This window comes from Rhinatrema bivittatum, chromosome 15 (genome assembly GCF_901001135.1).
Source record: "Rhinatrema bivittatum chromosome 15, aRhiBiv1.1, whole genome shotgun sequence".
Taxonomy (NCBI): Eukaryota; Metazoa; Chordata; class Amphibia; order Gymnophiona; family Rhinatrematidae; genus Rhinatrema; species Rhinatrema bivittatum.
In genome coordinates, this window is record NC_042629.1 from 1,382,244 (window position 1) to 1,406,083 (window position 23,840).

Below are 23,840 nucleotides of genomic sequence, written 5' to 3' on the forward strand. Positions count from 1 at the left end.
AACCTCTGAACAGTACACCTGTAGGTAGGCGACTCCATTGGGGTTCTGCAGCATCTAAATGATAGTGGTTCTGGTAAGGGTCAGTAACATATAAAGAATATATGTATCACTGGGTGTCACACCAAATTCAGTAATTAAGTATGACTCGGTTTGTGCAGCCATGGAGGTGTGAATCCCTGACTGATGGGCTGCCCCTGCAGGTGGACATGTGGAAGCTCTGAGCCCTCGACCTATTGCCATACAGGGTGTAAGGTGTTGCCTACATGTCCACACCAGGGTGTGGCCTGTGTATGTAGTGGTTGACAGGCCAGGTGCAACACTGAACACTGCCATGCTATTTGTCAGCACCCTTAGGCACATAGTGCTTCCCGGCCACTTTCCACCTCATGAGTGACAGGTAGTCATGTGTGAGGATACAGCATGTAGCGTTCAGCCTGTGTAATATCTGTCCATCCAGTTAGTGGAACTCCTGGACCACAGAACTGTGGGGCAGCTTGGAGCACAATTGTTAGGATGCACATGTGCTTGGCCAAGTGTGAGGTTTCACAACACTGTAGCAGGGCATGGCATCAGCTCATGGCAACGTTGGCCCTCCCTATATATCTGTGAGGAGGACATCTCCGGGTGCATCGTGGTGGCGTGCTGCCAGAAGGGGGCACCCTTATAAGGTACGGTACATGGCGGCTCTATGTGTAATTCTGCATGGTATCATGGTTGAGGGGCAAACGTGAGAGCGTTTGGTGCAGAGGGAGGGTGTGTTACGCAGAGGCTGGGTACCACCTGTACACTGAGATGCCATCCTGCTATGGGCTGGTGCAGTAGCCACCCACACACCGACACGTGGCATTTACACTAGTTGCGTGGCATGTGCATGCATGTATTGTGGGCAGACTGGGTGGAGATAGGGTTGTGGTCAGAGTGCAGACCGGACATCATCACACCTGTTCACCTTCCTGCCCAGCGTACCATTGTACTGTACCGTATGAGGGTGACAGTGCAGTGAATCCTACATACATTAGGATCCAAAAATGTGTGCACTCATATGATAGAGGCCGACATTAGTTCCTCACCCTGTCTGAACCCCTGTCATCCTCATCACTGCAAGTAGCAAGCAAGGAGACGGCTGTTGCAGGACACTAATGTGTGTCAGCTAGTGGATTATCCCTCACACCCATGCATGTGCTGGTGTTCCAAACAGCTCTGGAATATGGTGTGCATAGGTTGTGTACTGAAAGTCTATTCGCCTGTTTCGGACACCTAGCACACATTCATTGGTCCCGCTCATTGATCACTGATCCTTCCCATGCCACAACCAGGTGACTTGCCACACAGGGGTAGTACTCATGTTAGGAAACGGGAATGACCTGTACATCTATCACCATCATCACCTGCCTAGCCGTATATCTGGCCCCCTTCATGCATACATTTCACCCAGGGCAGCCTCCTTTAGTAGTCTGCCACCTCCATATGGGCGACACATGGGTAATGCGGGTTCAGCGAAAGGGTTGCCCTCTATGGACTGTTTGCATGTGGGTATTTACTTCCTTTATGTGCACGTCCGGACCTGTACTGGATTGCTGTGTGGTCATCTGTCAATAGTGACATTAGTTACTCATCCTACTCAGCAGTAAGGCTGCTATGATGAGGGCGTTGGTAGAGCCAACACGGTTATGATGGGCTGTGTTTGCACGAGCATCATTGACTGTTTGTCTGCTCACCAGGAGCATGCTGTAGGGGTACACATGGCTGGTCGGCGGTGCGTCCACAGTCCACAAAATGGCTTCTGAGCTATAGAACCAACTGCTGTGGCTTACATGGTAACAGCCACACCCAGATCCTAGCCTTGTGCCGCTGTGACCCTTTTGTGGGCGCTTGGGCTGCCCACTCTATTGCGGCCATGTCCGAAGAGGCACTCTGTTACTGTCCTGGGAGCCTCTTGGCATTTTTGCACACTTCTCCATGTTTGCAAACATTGCGGCCTGCTACTTTCGGCACCCTATACACATTGGAAGGGCACTTGACAAGCAGATTGAGGGGGACTGCATCCCTTGTCACATCCACCTGTCAGTCCTCTTGTGAGGACTGAACCCTCAGTAATGGCCATCGATCACACAATGGAGCAGTATTTCACATGCATTGCATCCTCCCTCTGCCAGCCTGGCCGATCAGCTGTGCTGCTGCTGCTGTCCTGTCTGCGAGGGTGGCTGCCAACAGTCACCATTGCTTGCCAAACATATGTGACATGTGGGTGGGTACCCCCATGTAGCAGCTCAGTGCAGACAGCACTGATGACAATGTTTACAACTGACATGTTATTACAGGGGTATGTACGGGCTGCATGAAATGGTGGCTGTGGGTCCCAACAGGGGACAGCTATATCAAGAAGAGTCTGACAGCCTGTGTGTGTGCTCGTGCCATGAGCATGCATGGCCAGGTGGCTTTTACCGTGCTTGTCAGGCACACTGAGTTCATCACTAACTGCATCACATTATGTGTGCCATATCATGCATGACACAGGTGCGTGGTACCCCTTGGACAGCAGGTGTGCTGTGGACACCAACCCTGAGCACTGCTGCTATTCCATCAGTAGTTGTACTGTGACTAAGCAGTTCATAATGTTGATGGGGACATGATGGCCAGGGCGTTCCATACTGTACTAGTATTCACAGACCATATACATGTACATTACACAATGTGCACATGAGCACCTTAGGATTGACATTCCTTACACAAGACACACGGTGGCTGCACCCTTTGCTGCCTACACTGCCCTGTTATGGCAGCAATGCGCGGCTGCCCATTGAGCCCCCATCACTGGTTTCACAGCCAGAGACGTGATGTGAGCAGCCATAGGTTTCAAGTGGTACTGCATGGATATGTAGGCCAGAACACATGTACCTGCATAGTCAGTGACAGGGAGCCCAGTGGAGGGTGTGTGTAAAACTGAACCACCGACCCATGGGAGCTGCCACTGTGACAGATCCTTCATGTCTGTACGACATGCCTTTATGGAGGCAGATACACAGTATTGGTGGGCCCATGACAGCACAGTGGCCTACATACTGCCATAGCTGTGTGGGGGGCGAACTACATGCGTCTCCTTTCCGTCACTGCGATACCTTGTAGCAGCATACATCCCCCACAACCATGTGCCTGCAACCAGATAGCTGCCTGTCCTTTCAGACAGCTGCAATGACCCCAGAGGTGTGTTGATGTGGTATGCTACAGTGATAAGGGACCTTCAGATCAGTGTGGTCAGCGCCAGATGTGCCTTGTCGTCTCACACACCCATTCATGAGGCGTCAGGGGGTTGTAGGGATCCTATGTGTTCCCTGCTGTGTATTGAGGCTCTGCTGCCTAGGCCCTCACTGATACCACTTGTCTACTGAAGGGTCGTTAGAGTTGCCACAAAATGCATATGACTAGAATATTGAGGATTGGGACAGAGGGTTAGAGTGACATAGGTAGGGTTCATTACTCCTAATGGCCATCAATGACGCACCGATACGCATGTTACCGAGATGGCATTATGCACTGACAGAGGTGTAGGCCATTACAGGTACAATTATTGAATGGTGTTAGCAATTCAGGGGAGGAGTGTGAGTGTGTTGTGTCTCATGGGGACAAGTGTGTACAGTACTGTCATCCTTGCTGGGATGTCATTATGTAGCAAGTGCTTAGTCCAATGGCACCAAATACGTAACACACATACAGCACCTCCGCAGAGCCGGGAGCCAGCCCTTAGCCACCCTATTATGGGCTATACACTCTGAGGTACGGCACCACCCCCAAACAGTTGTTGGGTGGACAGACGTAGCAGGTGAGGCACGTAGCAGACTGAAAAGGGGGTCTGCACATGACACTATATCCTACGCCATCAGTGGGCAAACTGCCCTACTGGGCCATGGTTCTGTCCCATGCCAACCTTAAAAGTGTGTCTGTATAAGGTGTTGGCGAACCTGGCTGCCACTGACTGTGTTTTCATGCCGTCGGGCACGTGCACATGGGGGATCAGGTCTGAGGTCGGGATCTATAGCCACAGGAATTCCATGCCGAAGAGCCACATTATGGAACACACAGCAAAGCAGGATTATCCTAGCACCCTTGCGTGGGGCATACAGTAACGCTCCCCCACTCTTGTCCAAACATCGGAAGCGGCTCTTCAAAAGGCCGAAGGTACGTTCAATGACTGAGTGTGTAGCACTTAAAGTCGCATTATAGGCCAGCTGTCGCGCCGTGGCAGGCTGGAGGATTGGGGTCATAAGCCAGGGCCTGCATCCATAGGCTGCGTCTCCTGTAGCAATGAGAAGGGCAAACCATTACAAATTATGATGTTTGTGTCACATGGGTGTATGTGCTCAATACATGCAGTAGAACTGGATGGCACGAGGCAGCCCATTCCAGTTGGCCCACACCCTATGTGTGTGGCTTCCGGATTGCTTGGCCACACAGCTGGTGTGTGTCTGTTAGGCGGTATAGCACAAGAAGGGCCCCTAGACAGTGAGGTATATATCAGCAGTGTGTATGCAGTCGGTGCGTTACATCACTGTCCTTACAGATCACATCCTTGTGTTCGGATCATATGCATCATGCACTGCAGTCATTCTGTACAGACATATCTGCTCATCTGCACCTTTTATGTAGGTATGCATACCCAATAACATACATGGTGTACACAGGCTGCCCCTCACTGTGGCACAAATGTCAGGAAGTGAGCATGCGCAGTCTCAGGAACGTAAGGACCTCACAAACACCTGTGGATGTGAGTTGCCCTTACATGACAGGTCTAAACTCACCTGGGACACTGCCAGTAGCCATGGCTACGCCAAATATGTGTAGGCTGTCCACTAGTGCAGTGAGGTGAACAAGCCATGGCACATACAGGCCATACAGGGGCTTCTGTGTACCTCCTGCTTGGCAGCCAATAGCAAGTGGTTGGGTGCATGAGCCATTCCACCACTTAAGGTCACACAATGAGTCACTCAGGTCTGTTGTGATGGGGACATATGGCTCCATCCCGACAGGCATCTACATCACATTTGTGTGGCATTACAGAGATGCACATTCCCAATATGTTAGATGTATGTTAATGTCTATCTTACCTACAAGCCAACCATCGCCATACAGGCCACCTTCAAATTTGCGGAACAGAGCTGATTGCCTGAGTATGAAGGAATCGTGCGCTGATCCCGGAAAGCTGGACATCACCGAGAGGATCCGCATTCCAGCATCACACACCACTTGCACGTTGAGGGAGTGGAACTGCTTCCTGTTGCGGTAGGCTGCCTCCGTCTCACGGGGTGGAACGATAGCCACATGAGTGCAGTCAATAGCTCCGATTACATTCGGAAAGCGGGCAATGTCATAAAACCCACGCTTGAGGTCCATCAGGTCCTGTCTGTTGTGTGGGACTATTTAGCGAGGCATGCGGTCCATAACAGCTTCAATAACCTGGTGCAGACACCGGGAAAAGGTTGCTCTGTGACATCCCACCCCACAACAGCTACCGATGGATTGGAAGGAGCCACTTCGCTGTGAAGTGCAGGGCGGCCAAGAGTTTGGTCAGGCCGGGGACGGCACAGCTCTTCTGGGTTCGAGACTCAAGGGCACCTCGTATGTCTTCATATATTTCCAGGATGGCACGAGTGCTGAGGCGATATCTGGTGATCACAATATCCTCTGGCATACCCAGCAATGAGGTTCGTGGAAGATAGATCCGCTGCCTGTACCAGTGGCGAGGTCGACCGACATCCCGGCGTCTGCGTCGGGCCTGCTCAGCCATGGAGTGCACCTGCCCCATACACTGTGAATGTGTAGATGGTATGGTGAAGATAGACCTATGTTTTTAGTGGGACTTCAGGAAAACAACTTCAGGCAGCTTTGCAATCTAAAAGACAAATTTATTGATAGAAAGACAAAGACAATATAAAAGAGGAACAAGGAAAAGAGGAAGTCGTTGTTCCCTGGAGACGCAGGTCTGTGACAACTTGGTATTCAGCTTGCTTCTCAGATGCGGAGCTCTATGTCAGAAACTTTTAAACTTTTTCATTGTCCAATAGAAATGTGTTGACAAGCATCCTGGGTGTGTTTTCTACATCCGTAACCAATGGGGAATCGTTACTTTTAGTCCCAATCAGGTACTGTCTCTGGGGTGTTGGGCTTTTTCGGGTAAAAGCACATGGTGATGAAATAGGTTGCCAATGAAGTCAGGAAATACAGCAGACTTTCCATCCATATACATTCCCCCCTTGAACCGTTCGAAGAACGATTCACAAATGAAAGGCTGAGATTGTATTTCCTGGGTTGAAATGGTCATAGCATTATTTTTGTATTACCCTCTTTTTAGACTGTTAAAAATGGCTTTCATATTCCTTATGTTGCTGAAACATTCTTCTCACATATCTCTCAAGCATTCACACATTCTGTATTTTGCTTTATTGTCATTCAATTTCATATTCACTCTTCATTCAGGTATTGTTCTGGCCTTTTTCCAGTTGATCCAAGTTTCTGTAGTGTGTTCCTATTAGCAGTATATAAGTGACCTATATTTCCAATTATTCCTCTCAATGATTGATTATTGCTTCAACCATGATACTCAGGGTTAATGCCACTGTCTTAGGTTGCCCATGGTACACAATCCTAATGATCGGCTACCTGGTGCTTACCCGTCATCGTTAAGCATAACAGCCTGAGGAGGTAACATTGCTGCTGGTAAATGAGAGGCTTTCTGTCGTCTTCACCGATGATGTCCTAGGCCATTAAAATAACAAACTTCATTCACTCTCACAATCAATCATTGCAAACTCACTTAGAAATGTAAGCCACTTTAAACTGTGTTTCCCATCAAACCAAATTCTGTGGAAATACAACCTTATCCTTTAAGAGATCTCACACATCAGATTCAGAAGGAGATTCAATCATGTTCATCATAAGGTGTTGTCGAACTGCGGTGACTTGAGCTTGTACTTCAGATGACGAATTAACCATGATATTGAGTCCTGGCATTTTAGGCATAGCAGAAGCAATAGTGCTTCCAAAGCAGCGGAAACAAAGGCAAATGCATGCTAGACAAAAACGCAACAGAAAGACAATGCATTACGTCTTAGCCTACCATGCATTTGAACGTTATGAGAATATAAACAAATGCTTTAAACTAAATTAGGAATAGGATTTTGAAGGAAACATCCATTATCCCTTTGGAATGGATGTCTGTAACTAATGCAATGGTATCTACAAATGCAAAATGTGTGGTGTTTAATAATTGGGAAATCAAATGAACATCATAATTCTATCTTTAACTTGTAACCAAGAATAACTGTATAAACATTTGGGACTACATTAAACCTTTAGAATTACTAGCTATGCATGTCATCTTCAATTTGGGCATAGCTGGTCTGTGCAGCCTATTCACATGAGCTGCCTAAGTACGGTGTGAAGGATGGACTGACAAACTACGCTGCAGCACATTGCGCCGGTCTGCCACTGGCACGCAGATGTTATAATAACTGGGGATGAATATAACGTGAAAAGCAATAATGAAGTCATATAATAGATAGTAATTTAAACCAGTTATCTATGGGAGTTAGGGATAAGTGAGCATCTCAATTAATCAGATGTTATAATAACTGGGGATGAATATAACGTGAAAAGCAATAATGAAGTCATATAATAGATAGTAATTTAAACCAGTTATCTATGGGAGTTAGGGATAAGTGAGCATCTCAATTAATCATATAATGGATATGAGAGAGCTGGGAATAGCAGCAAAACTCTGGTGTTTTGAGGTAAGTAGTGTGTAGCGTGTAGGTGTATGTAAATGTATGTAGATATCCAAATCATGGCATATGGGCTAGATGTGTATGGTAATCAATTATCATTGACATTTGACAAAGCACAGTGTGGTGTAATGCATAACAGTTAATCTTTGTGTAAAGAACTGACAATTGGGAATGGATCTGACCTGATCAGGGCAATATGATTCACACAATCATGAGAACTGCATTAAGGTAAAGTACAACAAACACAAAGGCAAAATATAATCAAGCGAGAGTAATAAAGTTCAATGATGAGTGAAGGATGTATTCTGTGTATAGGGCGAAACTTCCGTAGAAGGGATGGGAAGAATGGAGTAAGTCCCATAAATGTCGTTTTCAAGCTTTCAGTAAGGAGTATCAACTTTTCATTCATCACGGCCTAATGGGGATATGTGCTTCTGTTATGGTTTCAGATACCTGATATGGTAAAATAGTATAAAATCAAATTAAGCATTTAAAGGAAAGTCATCTGTGGTAAGCTAAATCACAAACAACAAATATCTCAGACATCACATTAAACATATGTTACACTAGACTGACACATATTCATCCATCCTTCAAATATACATTTATTGTCTTCTCAACATTGGACAGACAACAGATAACAAATAATTTGAGCTCAAAAATCGTATCAAAAATGTATCAAAAAGAAAAGTAGATCAAAAATCAAAAATGTGTTTGAAAAATGTTGGAAAAATAAAAGTTCAGAATTCTGTCCAAAAGGTAGAAAAAGGAAAATAAAACTGAAGTTCCTTGAAGTCAGGAAAACTGAAGACCTGAAAAGTAAATACTAGCATACAACTGAAATATTAAATTAGCAAATATTGTGCATGTAAATTTCAACCAATAATATTAAATAAATTCAATCAATAATGTTCTCAGCTTACATGCAATGTGTCATGTCAAATAATTAGAATGATTAGAACTCGAATATCAAATAATTAAATATCAAATAATTAAAATAATTAGAACTTAAATATGCTACGTTTAAACTAAGTAACTTTTTCTCCTTTTTTTTTTCTTCCGTTCGCCGCACAGCCAGCACTGACAGAACAGATAAGCAGTGCTCTGCTGTTTTGCAACACCTACTTCTCTTACTTCCCTTTTTTTTTTCTGTTAAGATACAGTTTAACTCTTTAGCTAAAATGTCCTTTCAAATTCATAATTCTCCTCTCAGAATCATAATTCAGTAGCTCAGATTCTAAATTTTAACACTAGTATATGTCCTTGTCAGTAACCTCAGTTCAGTATTAAAGAAATGTGAAGTTATTAATGCAATAAAAGTTCAGCATGTAAAGTTGAGGGCAAAGGGGATTTATAGTGGCGGGAGTTCTATCCCGTTCCCCCCTTGATCCCTCTTTTACCACAGGAAAATTTGCAACGCACAGTTTAAATCAGAAAGGAAAGAATATGTTGTAAGAGGAAGATATCGCATGCGCTTGGTGATCACCTTAATAGAAATGCATTCACACAAGATGAAAGGAAGAACTTACTCTTAAAACTATACGGTACCGTTTGAGAATTAACTTACTTATACTAAAAATCCTTATACTAAAAAATATACCACAAATGGTAACATAACTAAATCACGATAGCTTGAAACATAAGACCAGTAAATACATTACATGGGAAGCCTAATCTTAAGCAACCCTTTATATCTGTCCACAAGCCCATTACTTTTAGGGCGATTCTCGTCTGTGGTGGCGTTATAAAAGTTCTGTAATCTGCTAAAAACTGACCATACATCTGAGCCCAGTGTATGGCTGCTATCCCTACTACAGAAGATAGGGAAGCATGTAATTAGTCAGACAAGGTCTGCAGAAACATTTATTTATTTATTTTTGGTTTTTATATACCGGAAGTTCCTGTATAATATACATATCACTCCGGTTTACATGACAGACACCGGGAAGACAGGCAAGGATTTACTAGTCTTATGTAAACAAATCCTATGTAAGCAAATTTCTATCTTAGCTTCTTTGTCCTAAAATGAATACTGCAGTAATGCAAGCAATAGCTATAAAAAATAAGGCTCAGAGTAAGGAGGTCATCCTAAATGTGGTCCTGTTTAAAACAGCATTTCATATTGAGTTCACACTGTGTCCTGTCCAAGCTTCACTAGAGTGGCAATATAAGGTCCTACATACGCTGATACCTTCTCTGATATGTGTGAACTCACTTTATCTGGGGACATGCGCTCTAAAAACGCAGGTTTCCTGTAACGGAATATCAGGGCCCATGAAAGGCACTCCTTCCAGGTGTGTTCTGCTTGCGCCATTTCTTGGTGTAATCTGGTTTGGAACAGACCATTGTATTGTCTTACCAGATCATTTATCTCACGCTGACACTGTTTTCGTTTATGATGCCACTGCGATATCAGCAGTGAAGCTACCTGGCTCAAGGTCATATATCCTAATTTCTTTGAGGACTTGGAAGCATGGTTACAGCTTCCGGCGCTCCGAGCAGTGTTCAGTTCAATTGCAGTCATGGATCCCTCTAAAGGACAGACTCTCATTTGTGGGCTTAAAAATCTAACCAGGCCAAGCGTCACGCGCCTAGCGTCACGCGCCGAAGGAGCGCGACAAAGGGGCCTGCCCCTTTGAGCGCCCCTTCGGGCAGCCCCTTCGGACTGCCCTGAAGGACCCTGGAAGACCCTAAAGTACTACACGGACCTCCTTCTCACCCAGCAGTCCCTGTTGACCCTGAGGTATCGCTGCTCACTTGCCAGCCTCTCAGCCAAGACCCATCCAGCTCCAGGACCTCCGAGTGAGTGGGCACCTCCTCAAAGTGCCTATCTCACCTCTCACAGGTGCTCATGAGCCTGCCTCCCAGCCACTGGACTACTCCCCCTGACACCTTAAATTGCTCTATTCTGTTATTTGTGCATGTTATCTAAGCTGTATAACCTGCATTGTCTGACCTGCATGGTACACTATTTACACCTCTTACCCTACCTAATCAGCTTTGTGTCCTTCTCTCAGTTTAACTCCTTGATACCTTAATCCCCGCCTTGTACTACCCTATATCCTCTCAGTTTCCTTTTTACCTACCCCCTCTCCCTCCCTTCTCCTTTGCCTACTCACCCACTATGACCACACAACACATCAACCGCATCCACCTCCCCCACAACAGACGCCCCCATTCCCATCCCCCCCGTCCCACCCCCCCCCTACAAATCCCTCCTCCCTTTCCTCACTACCCCCCTCAACCAATTCCTTGGACTCACTACCCTCTCCATCATTCTGTTCAACGCCCAATCACTCTCCAAAAAAACCCCCATCCTAAATGACCTCCTCACTGACACCAAGCCAGACATCTGTGCCATCACGGAAACCTGGCTCAAAGAAACAGACATTGTCCTCCTGAACCAGCTACCTACACAATCCTACGAATTCCTATCTATTCCAAGACCCAAGAAAAGAGGAGGTGGCATCCTCCTAGCCTTCAAGAAACACCTTAATCTCAAACTCTCCCACACCACATCACCCTCCAAGCTAGAAATTGGCCTCTTCAAAGCCCCCCTCACTGCAAATTTGTCTCATTTATGCCCCTCCTGGATCCATCGAACGGGACCCCTCCCCCTTAATTGAATTCTTATCTGCCAACATAAACATTGAAATCCCTTCCATCATACTAGGAGACTTCAACCTCCATGTCGATGCCACCCCCCCTTACCCCTTCTTGTGAGGCATTCCTTACTGCACTCCAAGCTCTAGGCCTTAGACAAATTGTTGCCTCCCCCACGCACCAAGCTGGTCACTCCCTTGACCTTATATTCATCAACCACTGCTTCCTACCATCCCACCCCCCCACCTGCTCCCCTGTACCTTGGTCCGACCACTTCCTCATAAAAGCCCTCCTCCCCCTTAACTTCCCTACTACCCCCACTCCCTCAAACAACACCACCTTCACCTTCAGGAAACCCTGCTCTGGAGATGAACTGGCTCTTGCCATTTCCAACACATCCACTAGCCTTGACTGCTCCAGTCCAGAGACTGCCATCAAATCCTGGCTCAGCATGACTCTTGAAATTGCTGACAAACTATGCCCCATCTCCAGACGCAACATTACCCAACCCACAAAAAATCATCAACCCTGGTACACGACTGAACTAAGATCCCTAAAAAATACCCTCAGGCAGCGTGAGAGAAACTGGCGTAAAGCCCCCTCACCCCAACTCGCCTCAAGTTTCAAAACTACCCTTCACCAATATAGAATAACCACCCTCAAAACAAAAAGAGACTACTTTTCAGCTAAGATCCACCAATACATGTACAACCCGAAAGCCCTTTTCAATTATGTTGCCAACCTCACCAAATCCTCTCAGCCCACTATCCCTGAGAATGATGCCTCCACTAAGAGCGAAGAAATCGCCCAGTATTTCCTCACAAAAATCACCAACATCCTCCGCAGATTTCAGCACCCTTCTCCATCCACCTCCCCTTCCCCCTCACTCCAACCTTCCCCTTCCCCCTCCCTCCAACCTTCCCCCACTTCACCCACCCTCCAAACCCTTGACCTGACTTCCGCTAAAGAAGTGGAATCTATTCTCAGAAAACTCAAACCAGCTTCCCACCCTTCAGACACCATTCCCACAAAATCCCTCCTCTCCATCCCAAACACTACATCCAAACCCATCGCAGACATCATAAACTCCTCCCTCTCTTCAGGCTCTGTCCCAGATGCTCTTAAACAAGCTATTGTCAAGCCCCTCCTAAAAAAACCAACACTAGACCCTAAAGACCCCGCTAACTTCCGCCCTATCTCTAACCTGCCCTTCCTATCCAAAATTATGGAAAAGATTGTAAACATCCAACTTACAGAATATCTAGAAAGCAACAACATTCTGCATCCAGCCCAATACGGCTTCCGTAAATACCTCAATACAGAAACCCTCCTGCTCTCCCTCACGGACCACTTACTCATAGGCATGGACCGAGGCAACTGTTACCTCCTCGCCCTACTCGACATCTCAGCTGCCTTTGATACCATCAACCATAACCTCCTCATCAACCGGCTATCCGAAATAGGCATCTCAGGCCTAGCCCTACTATGGTTTAAATCCTACTTATCTAACAGAAAGTTCTCCGTCAAGATAGGAAACGCCAACTCCACACTCTATCCCTTGTCTCAAGGTGTCCCACAAGGCTCCTCCCTCTCCTCCACCCTTTTCAATATTTATCTCACACCTCTATGTCAGCTCCTCACAGACCTCGGCCTCAAATTCTACCTCTATGCAGATGACGTTCAAATCGTCATTCCCATTCACAACTCTCTCTCAGATGCCCTTGCCTTCTGGAACACATGTCTTGCCAACATCAATGACTTCCTCACCAACATCCACCTCGCTCTAAACTCCTCTAAAACAGAGCTGCTCCTTATCTCTCCTCACCTCCCTCCCAAACCACCGATCTCCAACGATCCAGCTTTCAACGTCACAACACCCCAACCCACAGTAAGAGACCTTGGGGTTATCATAGATCAACAACTCAATCTCAAAAAACAGATCAACTCCATCCTCAAAGAAGGTTTCTTCAAGCTTCACATCCTGAAGAAACTCAGACCCCTCCTCCACTATCATGACTTCCGCACCGTCGTCCAAGCCACCCTTTCCTCAAAGCTGGACTACTGTAATGCCCTCTTCCTTGGCCTACCCTCCTCCACCACCAAGCCCTTACAAATGCTCCAGAATGCCATCGCCAGGGTCATCACCAACTCAAGGAAAGCTGATCACATTACCCCAATACTCAAAGAACTCCACTGGCTCCCCATCGCATCCCGAATTCTCTTCAAAATTCTAACCATAGTGCACAAGTCCATCCACTCGCACAATTCCAATTGGTTGGATGAACCCTTTCGTCCTATACGCACTGAACGACCCACTCGCACTGTCAACAAAGGCACCCTCTCCATTCCCCCTTTGAAAAAAGCCCACCTCTCCTCTACTAGGGACCGTGCACTATCCATTGCAGGCCCTAAACAATGGAACGCCCTCCCTACCACTCTCAGGCTAGAGCCATGTTACGCCAAGTTCAGAAAAAAACTTAAAACATGGCTCTTCCGACAAGCCTACCCTGATTAAGTACACCGACTTCTGCAAGTATCTTGCCTACGCCTTGTATATTCCTGTAAATAGTCCGTTGCAGTTTTATTTATTGCTTTAATTCCTCCACCTCCTGCTCTTTGTATACTCCTCCTTGTTCGCCCTCCCTGTTCATTGTAATTTCTACCTTTAAAGTTACATTGTAAACCGGTATGATGTATGCATACTAATACCGGTATATAAAAGTTTTTAAATAAATAAAATAAATAAGCCTTTGCTGACCCTCCAGACAATCTCTAGTCACCTTTATTCCCACTGAGACGAATTTATCCCCTCCCAGACAAATGGATTGCTATCTACTCAAAAGATGGACTCTGGCACTTTTAGGTTAAAGCACCTTAAGCTTTAACCCACATCCTTTATCATTATTATGTTACAATACTTCCTGCCTTTTTTCTTCCAGCTATATTTAGCTTCCAAGTTTCTACTCCTTGTTAAATGTAACTTTACCTTATTCTCCTTTATTGTTATTCACTTTATTTATTGCTTCAGTTATCCTTGTTCTATGTAAACCGATCCGATATGGTTATCACTATGAAGGTCGGTATAAAAAAGTGTTAAATAAAATAAATAAATAAATAAGTGTCCATCCGTGAAATGAATCAACCCAAATAGTGACATAAAAAAATGAACGATCTAATTTGGCAATTTTGGCTGCTGGGGGACCAGCGGCAGCTGAAGTTACAGTGACTAGTTCAGTTTCCTCACTACTTTCCGTATCCTCATCACTACTTGCAATCAAAATAGGCATAGATTGGAGACAAGGATTGGGTGACAGGTCAGGAGGTTTAGGAGCTGGTGACAATTCAGAAATCTCAGGAGGTGGTGACAATACTGGAGGTGGTGGTGTGGGAGGAGGTGAAGGAGGAGGCAAAGGAAGAGGTGAGGGAGGAGATGGTGGATGAGGAGGTGATGGATTTTCTGGTACTGGGACAGTACTCAGTGCAGAATCTACTGGCGTTCCAGCGATTAATTCTGTGTCTGCTGAGTTGTGCAAATCTATTACTGGGCTTTCTACTGGACTTTCTGCAATTACTGGGCTTTCTACTGGATTTACTAGCCACATGCTGTACTCCTCAAATACAGGAACAGCATCTTCAAAAAGGTCTCCTTCAATCTCAACTGTACTGAGTAGGGGCGTGCTTGTGTGAACTGTGGGGCTTATTTGGGGTTCTCTTTCTCTTTCTGAAGGTGCAGCAGGATCTGAATGTAAATTACCCACCGCAGTCACTGTTTCCCCATGCACTAAACAATCTCGAGCATATAGTGAATCATATGGGGGTGGTGACACTTCTCTATCACGATTAATGGCTTCTAAATATGCTCGTGTCATAGCGAACCATCTGGACACTTGTGTATGATCCGCTAGCCTCTTTTTGTCTTTTGCCCTGGACTTGCTATACCTGTTTTCGAAAAAGGCTATTAGCTGCATGAGCGTGGGTGGGTCAAAGGAGCCTCCTGCTGGCCATGCGAGGAAAGCATCCTTCTCTGCCCACTCTATCCACTTAGAATGGCACTTACGAATCAACTGCTCATTGGGTTTATGCAGAGCAATGACTTTGTTCAGGGGACATGACTCACTAGCCTCTACTACCATCTCGGGACCTCTTAATATTGTAGACCAAATTACGACACAATAATTTTAAGAATAATGAATTTCGTGTAGCCACTCTCTTATGAGAAAGAGTGGTCCAACCTTACCGTAATTGTAGTTTTCACCGTACCGTGATTCAAATGCCGCTCGGTATGTGGGCTCGACGAATCCACGCTTCGGTGTGCTGTACTTCTTCAAACACGAAGGTATTCACAGCAGGGAGGGGAGCGATATTTTGCAGACAAGGGTACTACAGCCTATCTACTCCTTTCCGTTTGCCCGGAATACACCAGGTTCCGGGGCGGCACCGCCGAAACAACCGGGGACAACGGGCCAGAGGCGGCAATCAAATCCGCCAACTGTTTTCGAACTTATTAGTGCACTAACGGAAAAACCTGTGACTCACTTGTATAAGACAAGTTTACTTACCTTTCCAGACAGCTCCACGTATGTTTCCCGTAGAATACTCGATCTGAAGGCTTCTTATTCCTCGCGGTTCGTTTTCCCGCGCTTCGGAGTCCACCTGACTAGTTCCTACTCCGTCCCGGTACGTGTTCCCGGCAAAAGCCCCAGGTGGTATGTCGCAGTATTCAGCTTGGGCTTACTGATTGGTTACTGTACAAGGTGCTGCCAGACAGTAGTGCGCGTTGAGGGCTAGTCTAGGTCATAGAAAGAATAAAAAAAACTCCTGAACAGTTTATCTGTGAGGGCAAGACTTACTTTCACTTCTTTAAATGCCTTCTTCGTGGTTGTCTGAAGTGCCTTAGGGAGTCACCACTTCCGATCGTCGACGGTGCTCTCACTTTCCTCGATGCTGGCGATGAGATGCCCGCATCCTCCACCAAATGTTTTTAGCGGGACTTCAGGAAAACAACTTCAGGCAGCTTTGCAATCTAAAAGACAAATTTATTGATAAGACAAAGACAATATAAAAGAGGAACAAGGAAAAGAGGAAGTCGTTGTTCCCTGGAGACGCAGGTCTGTGACAACTTGGTATTCAGCTTGCTTCTCAGATGCGGCGCTCTATGTCAGAAACTTTTAAACTTTTTCATTGTCCAATAGAAATGTGTTGACAAGCATCCTGGGTGTGTTTTCTACATCCGGTAACCAATGGGGATCGTTACTTTTAGTCCAATCAGGTACTGTCTCTGGGGTGTTGGCTTTTTCCGGTAAAGCACATGGTGATGAAATAGGTTGCCAATGAAGTCAGGAAATACAGCAGACTTTCCATCCATATACACCTACTAAGAACAGGCCTTTTTATTGGCCAGCTGTACCTTTGTAGGTCTGTGGGGATTGGTTTTCCACATTTTTCGTTCACTGCGATACTATCGCGGTGCGCGCTATGCGCCGCAAAACAGTGTATCGCATTTGAAAGAGGTGTAGTTATTGGCCGCGTTAGGAGCCGCGCTAACACTGCTGCCCTTTCGCGGTACGCGATAGCTACTCCCTACTTTACATTTACCCCAGTGGAGTGCCTCAGGGATCTGTATTGGGACCCTTACTGTTCAATATATTTATAAATGATCTGGAAAGAAATACGACGAGTGACATAATCAAATTTGCAGATGACACAAAATTGTTCAGAGTAGTTAAATCATAAGCAGATTGTGATAAATTGCAGGAAGACCTTGTGAGACTGGAAAATTGGGCATCCAAATGGCAGATGAAATTTAATGTGGATAAGTGCAAGGTGATGCATATAGGGAAAAATAACCCATGCTATAATTACACAATGTTGGGTTCCACAATAGGTGCTACAACCCAAGAAAGAGATCTAGGTGTCATAGTGGATAACACATTGAAATCGTCGGTTCAGTGTGCTGCGGCAGTCAAAAAAGCAAACAGAATGTTGGGAATTATTAGAAAAGGAATGATGAATAAAACGGAAAATGTCATAATGCCTCTGTATCGCTCCATGGTGAGACCGCACCTTGAATACTGTGTACAATTCTGGTCGCCGCATCTCAAAAAAGATATAATTGCGATGGAGAAGGTACAGAGAAGGGCTACCAAAATGATAAGGGGAATGGAACAACTCCCCTATGAGGAAAGACTAAAGAGGTTAGGACTTTTCAGCTTGGAGAAGAGACGACTGAGGGGGGATATGATAGAGGTGTTTAAAATCATGAGAGGTCTAGAACGGGTCGATGTGAATTGGTTATTTACTCTTTCGGATAGTAGAAAGACTAGGGGACACTCCATGAAGTTAGCATGGGGCACATTTAAAACTAATCGGAGAAAGTTCTTTTTTACTCAACGCACAATTAAACTCTGGAATTTGTTGCCAGAGAATGTGGTTCGTGCAGTTAGTATAGCTGTGTTCAAAAAAGGATTGGATAAGTTCTTGGAGGAGAAGTCCATTACCTGCTATTAAGTTCACTTAGAGAATAGCCACTGCCATTAGCAATGGTTACATGGAATAGACTTAGTTTTTGGGTACTTGCCAGGTTCTTATGACCTGGATTGGCCACTGTTGGAAACAGGATGCTGGGCTTGATGGACCCTTGGTCTGACCCAGTATGACATTTTCTTATGTTCTTAACTCCGCCCCCTGAATACTTAATTGAGAATTTGCATTCGCGAGCCGCGATAACTGCTTTTATCGCGGTTTGCGAATTTATCGCACGCGCTAAGGCCGTATCGCGCGCGGTAACTCCTTGGAAAATGACCCCCTTAGTCTCTTTGCAATAACCTTATCTTTCCTAAGAGCCCCTTTAATCCCACGTTCATCTAACGGTCCAACCAACTCCCTCACAGGTTTCTTGCTTCGGATATATTTTAAAAAGTTTTTATTATGAGTTTTTGCCTCTATGGCCAACTTCATTTCAAATTTTCTCTTTGCCTGTCTTATCAATGTTTTACACTTAACTTGACAATGATTATGTTTTATTCTATTTTCTTCAGATGGTGTTGCGGTCTCCACCGCTTTCACCTTACTGGCTGTAATCAGGGCTCACCTCCGAGGCCGGGAACGCCGCCTCCGCGGCTCTGCTGAGTATTCGGGGCGTCCGCCATTGCTGGGCCGTCTCGCTGCTGCCCCGCGCGCACGTGGGGGCAGCAGCGTTATGGACGTACGCTCACCGGAAGCCTGACCGCGCCTGAGCTGGCCACGCCACGCCCCAAGCCCGATATAACCAGCGTTCTTCAGTCCTCTCATTGCCTTGCAACGAGGGTCGCTACAGTGTGTAGTTCTTAGTTGCACTTCCGTTGTACTGCTTCAGCCAGCGACCTCTGCTCGTTCCTGACTCTGCTTCTGCCTGCCGCCAGCCACCGACCTCTGCTCGTTCCTGACTCTGCTTCTGCCTGCCGCCAGCTACCGACCTCTGCTTGTTCCTGACTGCTGTTGCCTGCCGCAGTCCACGGCTTCTCCGACGCAGCTGCTGCGCTCCTGTCCTCCGGACAGTGTCCTACGCAGGTCTGGGCTGGAACTGTTCTCTCTACTGCCAGACTGTCTTGGGCCTTGTTACCTTCTACTTCCTGCCAGGCTCAGGCCTACTCGCTGCTGGCTCTCATATTGCACCCTGCAAGTTACCATTCAAGACATTACTGACTCTGACCCTGCTCCCGCTTGCTCTGTGCTCCCTGGCCTATTGGCCCTTGCTGCTGGACTCTGTGCCTACTCCTTGCCCGGGCCTTTCTATAGAGACTGACACTGTGCATAAGTCCCAAGGTTCTGGGACCCTACGGGCTCCTCCTGGGGGGTTCCCAGTTCCCGGGTGAAGATCCATACGTGTGTCTCCTAAGTCCCAAGGCTCCATGATCCTACGGGCTCCTCCTGGGGGGTTCCTAGTTCCCGGGTGAAGATCTGTGCCTGTGGCTCCGCTTCCCGAGCTACTCTACCCAGGGTGGTTCGGCTCAAGGGTCCACTCTCGAACTGCAGCTTCCCAGACTGCAACAGTTTGCAAGGCCATGGACTTGGTGGAGCCACCCATGACCATAACCTTACCCGAGATGGCGCAGCAGATGCACCTTTCCATGCGACAACAGATACAGGACGTAGACCTAGTCTTAGAATCCATGCAGGGGTTAATTGAACACTCAGGGTCACCGTCTACCTCCTGTCGTTCCACGGTTGAGGTGGTATCCGAGGAGGTTCTTGACTGCCTGCAACAGCAGCAACTCTGCATTGACACGCTTGCTGCCACTGTGGATCAACTGGCCTCCCGTCTAGAGGCTTCTACTCGCCAAGGGTCTTCTGTATCTGGCGCCGCACCCAATACCCAGTTGCCAGCTCCCAGCAGGTATGTGGGAGACAGTAAATCCTGCCATGGGTTCCTGAACCAATATCAAATACGGTTCACCTTGTTACCCAACCAGTTTCCCACAGAGGCAAGTAAGGTGGCATATATTTTTTCTCTACTGGATGGCAAGGCCCTAGAATGGGCATCACCTTTGTGGGAACGCTCAGACCCTCTGCTACAGAATCTCCAGGAATTCCTCCTCCAGTTCCGCCTGGCTTTTGACGACCCCGCGCGTCAGTCTACTGCAGTCTCTGAGCTTCTGCATCTCCGACAGGGCACACGCCCTGTGGCCGAGTACACCATCAACTTCCGGACCTTAGCTATGGAGCTGGATTGGCAAAATGACTGTTTAAAGGGGATTTTTCTTGAGGGCCTGGCTGGCCGGATTAAAGATGAACTGGCGGGGCGAGAGATTCCTGAGGAGTTAAATGACCTAATGGATATTGCAGGCAAGGTTGACCGCCGGCTCCAACAGCGTGATAGAGAGACTCGGTCTAGTAGCGGGAGTCAGTCACGTGTCTCCTGCAGGCCTTCTCAGCAGAGGATTTCTCCTGCGGTTAAATCAACCTCCGAACCCATGCAGCTGGGCAGGTCACCACTTACTCCAGACGAGAGGAGCCGTCGGCGCTCGTTAGGCCTCTGCCTATACTGCGGTGGTAAAGGACACTACCTGTCGTTTTGCACCGAGCGTCCGGGAAACGGTCGTGCCTAGGTTATACCGAGGAGCTACACCTAGGCGCTACCGGATCCGCTCCTCTCTGCACTCTGCCAGTTACCCTCAAGTACCCCGGTGGGGAGGTCCAGATTCGGGCCTTTATTGATTCTGGGGCCGAGGGTAACTTCATTGTGGCAGAACTGGTGAACCAATTGGGTTTGTCCACCGAGCGTAAGAATCCCCCCTTACGCATCTCCTCGATACGAGGGACTTTGTTGCCTGGACATATCTCCTGCTCTACGAAGCCCGTAACCCTGCAGACGGGGCTATTTCACACTGAGGAGATTTCTCTACTCGTCCTGGAGAGAGCCGTGCATCCCTTAGTGTTGGGACTGCCCTGGCTTCGCCAACACTCACCCGTCATCAAATGGGATGACTTCCAGCTGGTTAGTTGGGGTCCTGCATGTTTTGACCGGTGCTTGAAGCTTCCTCATCCTCCCAGCGCTCTGCATCTCTGCTCTACACACCTTTTGCCCAAAGCTTATCAAGGATATCAGGACGTCTTTTCCAAAGAGATGGCAGAGATTCTTCCGGAACATAGGCCCTTCGACTGTCCCATTGATCTGGTTCCTGGCTCTACGCCACCTCGCGGCCGGGTGTATCCCCTCTCTCTCCCAGAGACCAAAGCGATGTCTCAATACATCTCTGAGAACTTAGCCAAAGGATTCATTCGTCCGTCCCGCTCCCCGGCAGGCGCAATATTCTTTTTTGTGGGCAAGAAGGATGGGTCACTACGACCATGCATTGACTACCGCGGTCTCAACGCTATTACTAAGCGGAACTGCTACCCGCTGCCACTCATCCCTGAACTACTGGACCGTCTTCAAGGTGCCCGCATCTTTACCAAGTTGGACCTGAGAGGGGCTTATAACCTTGTACGCATCCGACCGGGAGACAAATGGAAGACGGCGTTCAACACACGTGATGGGCATTACGAATATCTCGTAATGCCCTTTGGCCTTTGTAATGCCCCCGCCGTCTTCCAGCACCTCATGAACGAGGTTCTCCGAGAGATGCTTCACTCCCATGTAATTGTCTATTTGGACAACGTCCTTATTTACTCTAAGGACTTGAACTCCCACCGTCAACATGTCTGTCAGGTCCTTCAGGCTCTACGGGAGAATCACCTATATGCCAAGCTGGAGAAATGTGTGTTTGAGGCGGACTCTCTACCCTTCTTGGGATATATTGTATCTGCTACCGGTTTTCGCATGGACCCGGAGAAGGTAGCCGCCATTACTAAATGGCCTCAACCCTCAGGTCTTAAAGCCCTCCAGCGCTTCCTGGGGTTTGCGAACTTTTACAGACATTTTATTCCTCGATATTCTCACCGTGTGGCTCCTCTCACCGCCTTGACCCGGAAAGGGGCTGATGTCAAGCATTGGCCTGAGACCGCCATCGCTGTCTTCTCTGATCTCAAGGAAGCCTTCCTCTCAGAGGTCTGTCTCCGCCACCCAGTTCCTGCGCGGCCATTCATCGTGGAGGTCGATGCTTCCAGCATCGCTGTAGGAGCTGTTCTCAGCCAGCACTCCGACTCTGGGCAACTCGTTCCGTGTTCTTATTACTCCCGGAAGTTCTCACCCACAGAGATCAATTATTCCATTGGGGATAAGGAGCTGCTGGCAATCAAGCTTGCCTTCGAAGAATGGAGGCAGTGGCTCGAGGGCTCCTTACATACAACCACCGTTTACACGAATCATAAAAACCTGGAGTTTCTGACTCAGGCTCAACGACTGAACCCCCGTCAGGCACGATGGGCCCTGTTCTTCAGTCGATTTGATTTCATTGTGCAATATCGTCCGGCTGCTAAGAATATCCGGGCTGACGCCCTGTCTAGGGCCACCTGTGCCGAAGAGGAGGTTGACTCTCCGCAGTTCATACTGGATCCCTCCAAGATTCGGCTCTCTGCTCTGACTACCGTCTCGCAGGACCGCACGGCGCTCTCTCGCCGGGACCGGTTGACGGCACTACGTTGGGCCCATGATTCCTTGGTTGGAGGACATGCCGGACGTGACAGGACGTTGGAACTGATTAACCGGTACTACTGGTGGCCTACCATTCGGCGAGATGTCGCCTCTTATGTGGCTTCTTGCCCCACCTGCGCTCGCCAGAAACCCAATCCTGGTTCTCCTTTTGGCCTGTTACACCCGCTTCCGGTTCCTACCGAACCGTGGACCCATATAGCCACGGACTTTATCGTGGACCTGCCTCCCTCTCAAGGACACACGGTTGTATGGGTCACGGTCGACCATTTTTCCAAGATGGTCCATATGGTTCCTCTACCCAAGCTTCCCACTGCACCAGAGTTGGCCCTCCTGTTCACCCAACATGTGTTCAGGCTCCACGGCCTTCCACAGGACATTGTTTCTGACAGAGGTTCGCAATTTGTGGCTCGCTACTGGAGAGCTCTCTGCAAGTGTTTTCAAGTGAAGCTTAGCTTTTCTACGGCATTCCATCCACAAAGCAATGGACAGACTGAAAGAATGAACCGGACCCTTAAAGCCTACCTAAGGGCCTTCATTAATGAGGGACAGGATAACTGGGCCGAGCTTCTACCCTGGGCTGAATTCGCCTATAACAACCAGGTTCATGCTGCCACGGGCAAATCTCCATTCCATCTCGTATATGGAAAACCTCTACGACCACCACTTCCACTAGCGGCTCCCAGTGCCTCACCTGCTGCTCAAGTTACAGCCCAGCAACTCCAGACCTTGTGGCACGCAACACGAAAACAGATCCTACAAGCCACTGCCAGGGCAAAACGGTCAGCCGATCGCCATCGTCGACCTACACCTACATTCCAGCCAGGAGACAAAGTCTGGCTCAGCACCCGAAACTTGCACCTTCGTCTACCTTCACGGCGATTCGCACCGAAGTTCTGCGGTCCCTTTCGAGTGGCTGAGCGAATAGGACTGGTATCTTACCGACTTCGGTTACCCTCTTCGTTTAAGGTACACAACGTCTTCCATGCCTCCTTACTCAAACCAGTGGTTCTTTCCCGGTATCATCCTGCACCTCCGGATCCTGTTACCACCACCATTGATGAGGACCCAACGTACCAGGTACGGGATGTCCTGGACATTCGATTTCATAATCGCCGATGGGAGTACTTGTTGGCATGGGAAGGATGTGGTGACGAGGATAACACCTGGGAGCCCAGCCGGAATATCTTGGATAAGGATCTCCTGCGTCAATTTCACCAAGCTCATCCTGAAAAACCCGGTCCTCTCAAGAGGGGCCGTAAAGGGGGGGGTACTGTTGCGGTCTCCACCGCTTTCCCCTTACTGGCTGTAATCAGGGCTCACCTCCGAGGCCGGGAACGCCGCCTCCGCGGCTCTGCTGAGTATTCGGGGCGTCCGCCATTGCTGGG

The 23,840-nt window shown here is 47.7% G+C and overlaps 1 long non-coding RNA gene across 1 annotated transcript; it reads right to left on the reverse strand.

The window, feature by feature from the left end:
- Positions 1-6,110: 6,110 nt before the first annotated feature.
- Positions 6,111-17,037, reverse strand: LOC115076762. The gene is made up of 3 exons (XR_003852861.1): positions 16,232-17,037; positions 15,941-16,138; positions 6,111-8,231 (listed from the first exon to the last, which is right to left on the reverse strand). It is a non-coding gene; the product is annotated as an uncharacterized LOC115076762 (long non-coding RNA).
- Between the last annotated feature and the right edge of the window lie 6,803 nt (positions 17,038-23,840).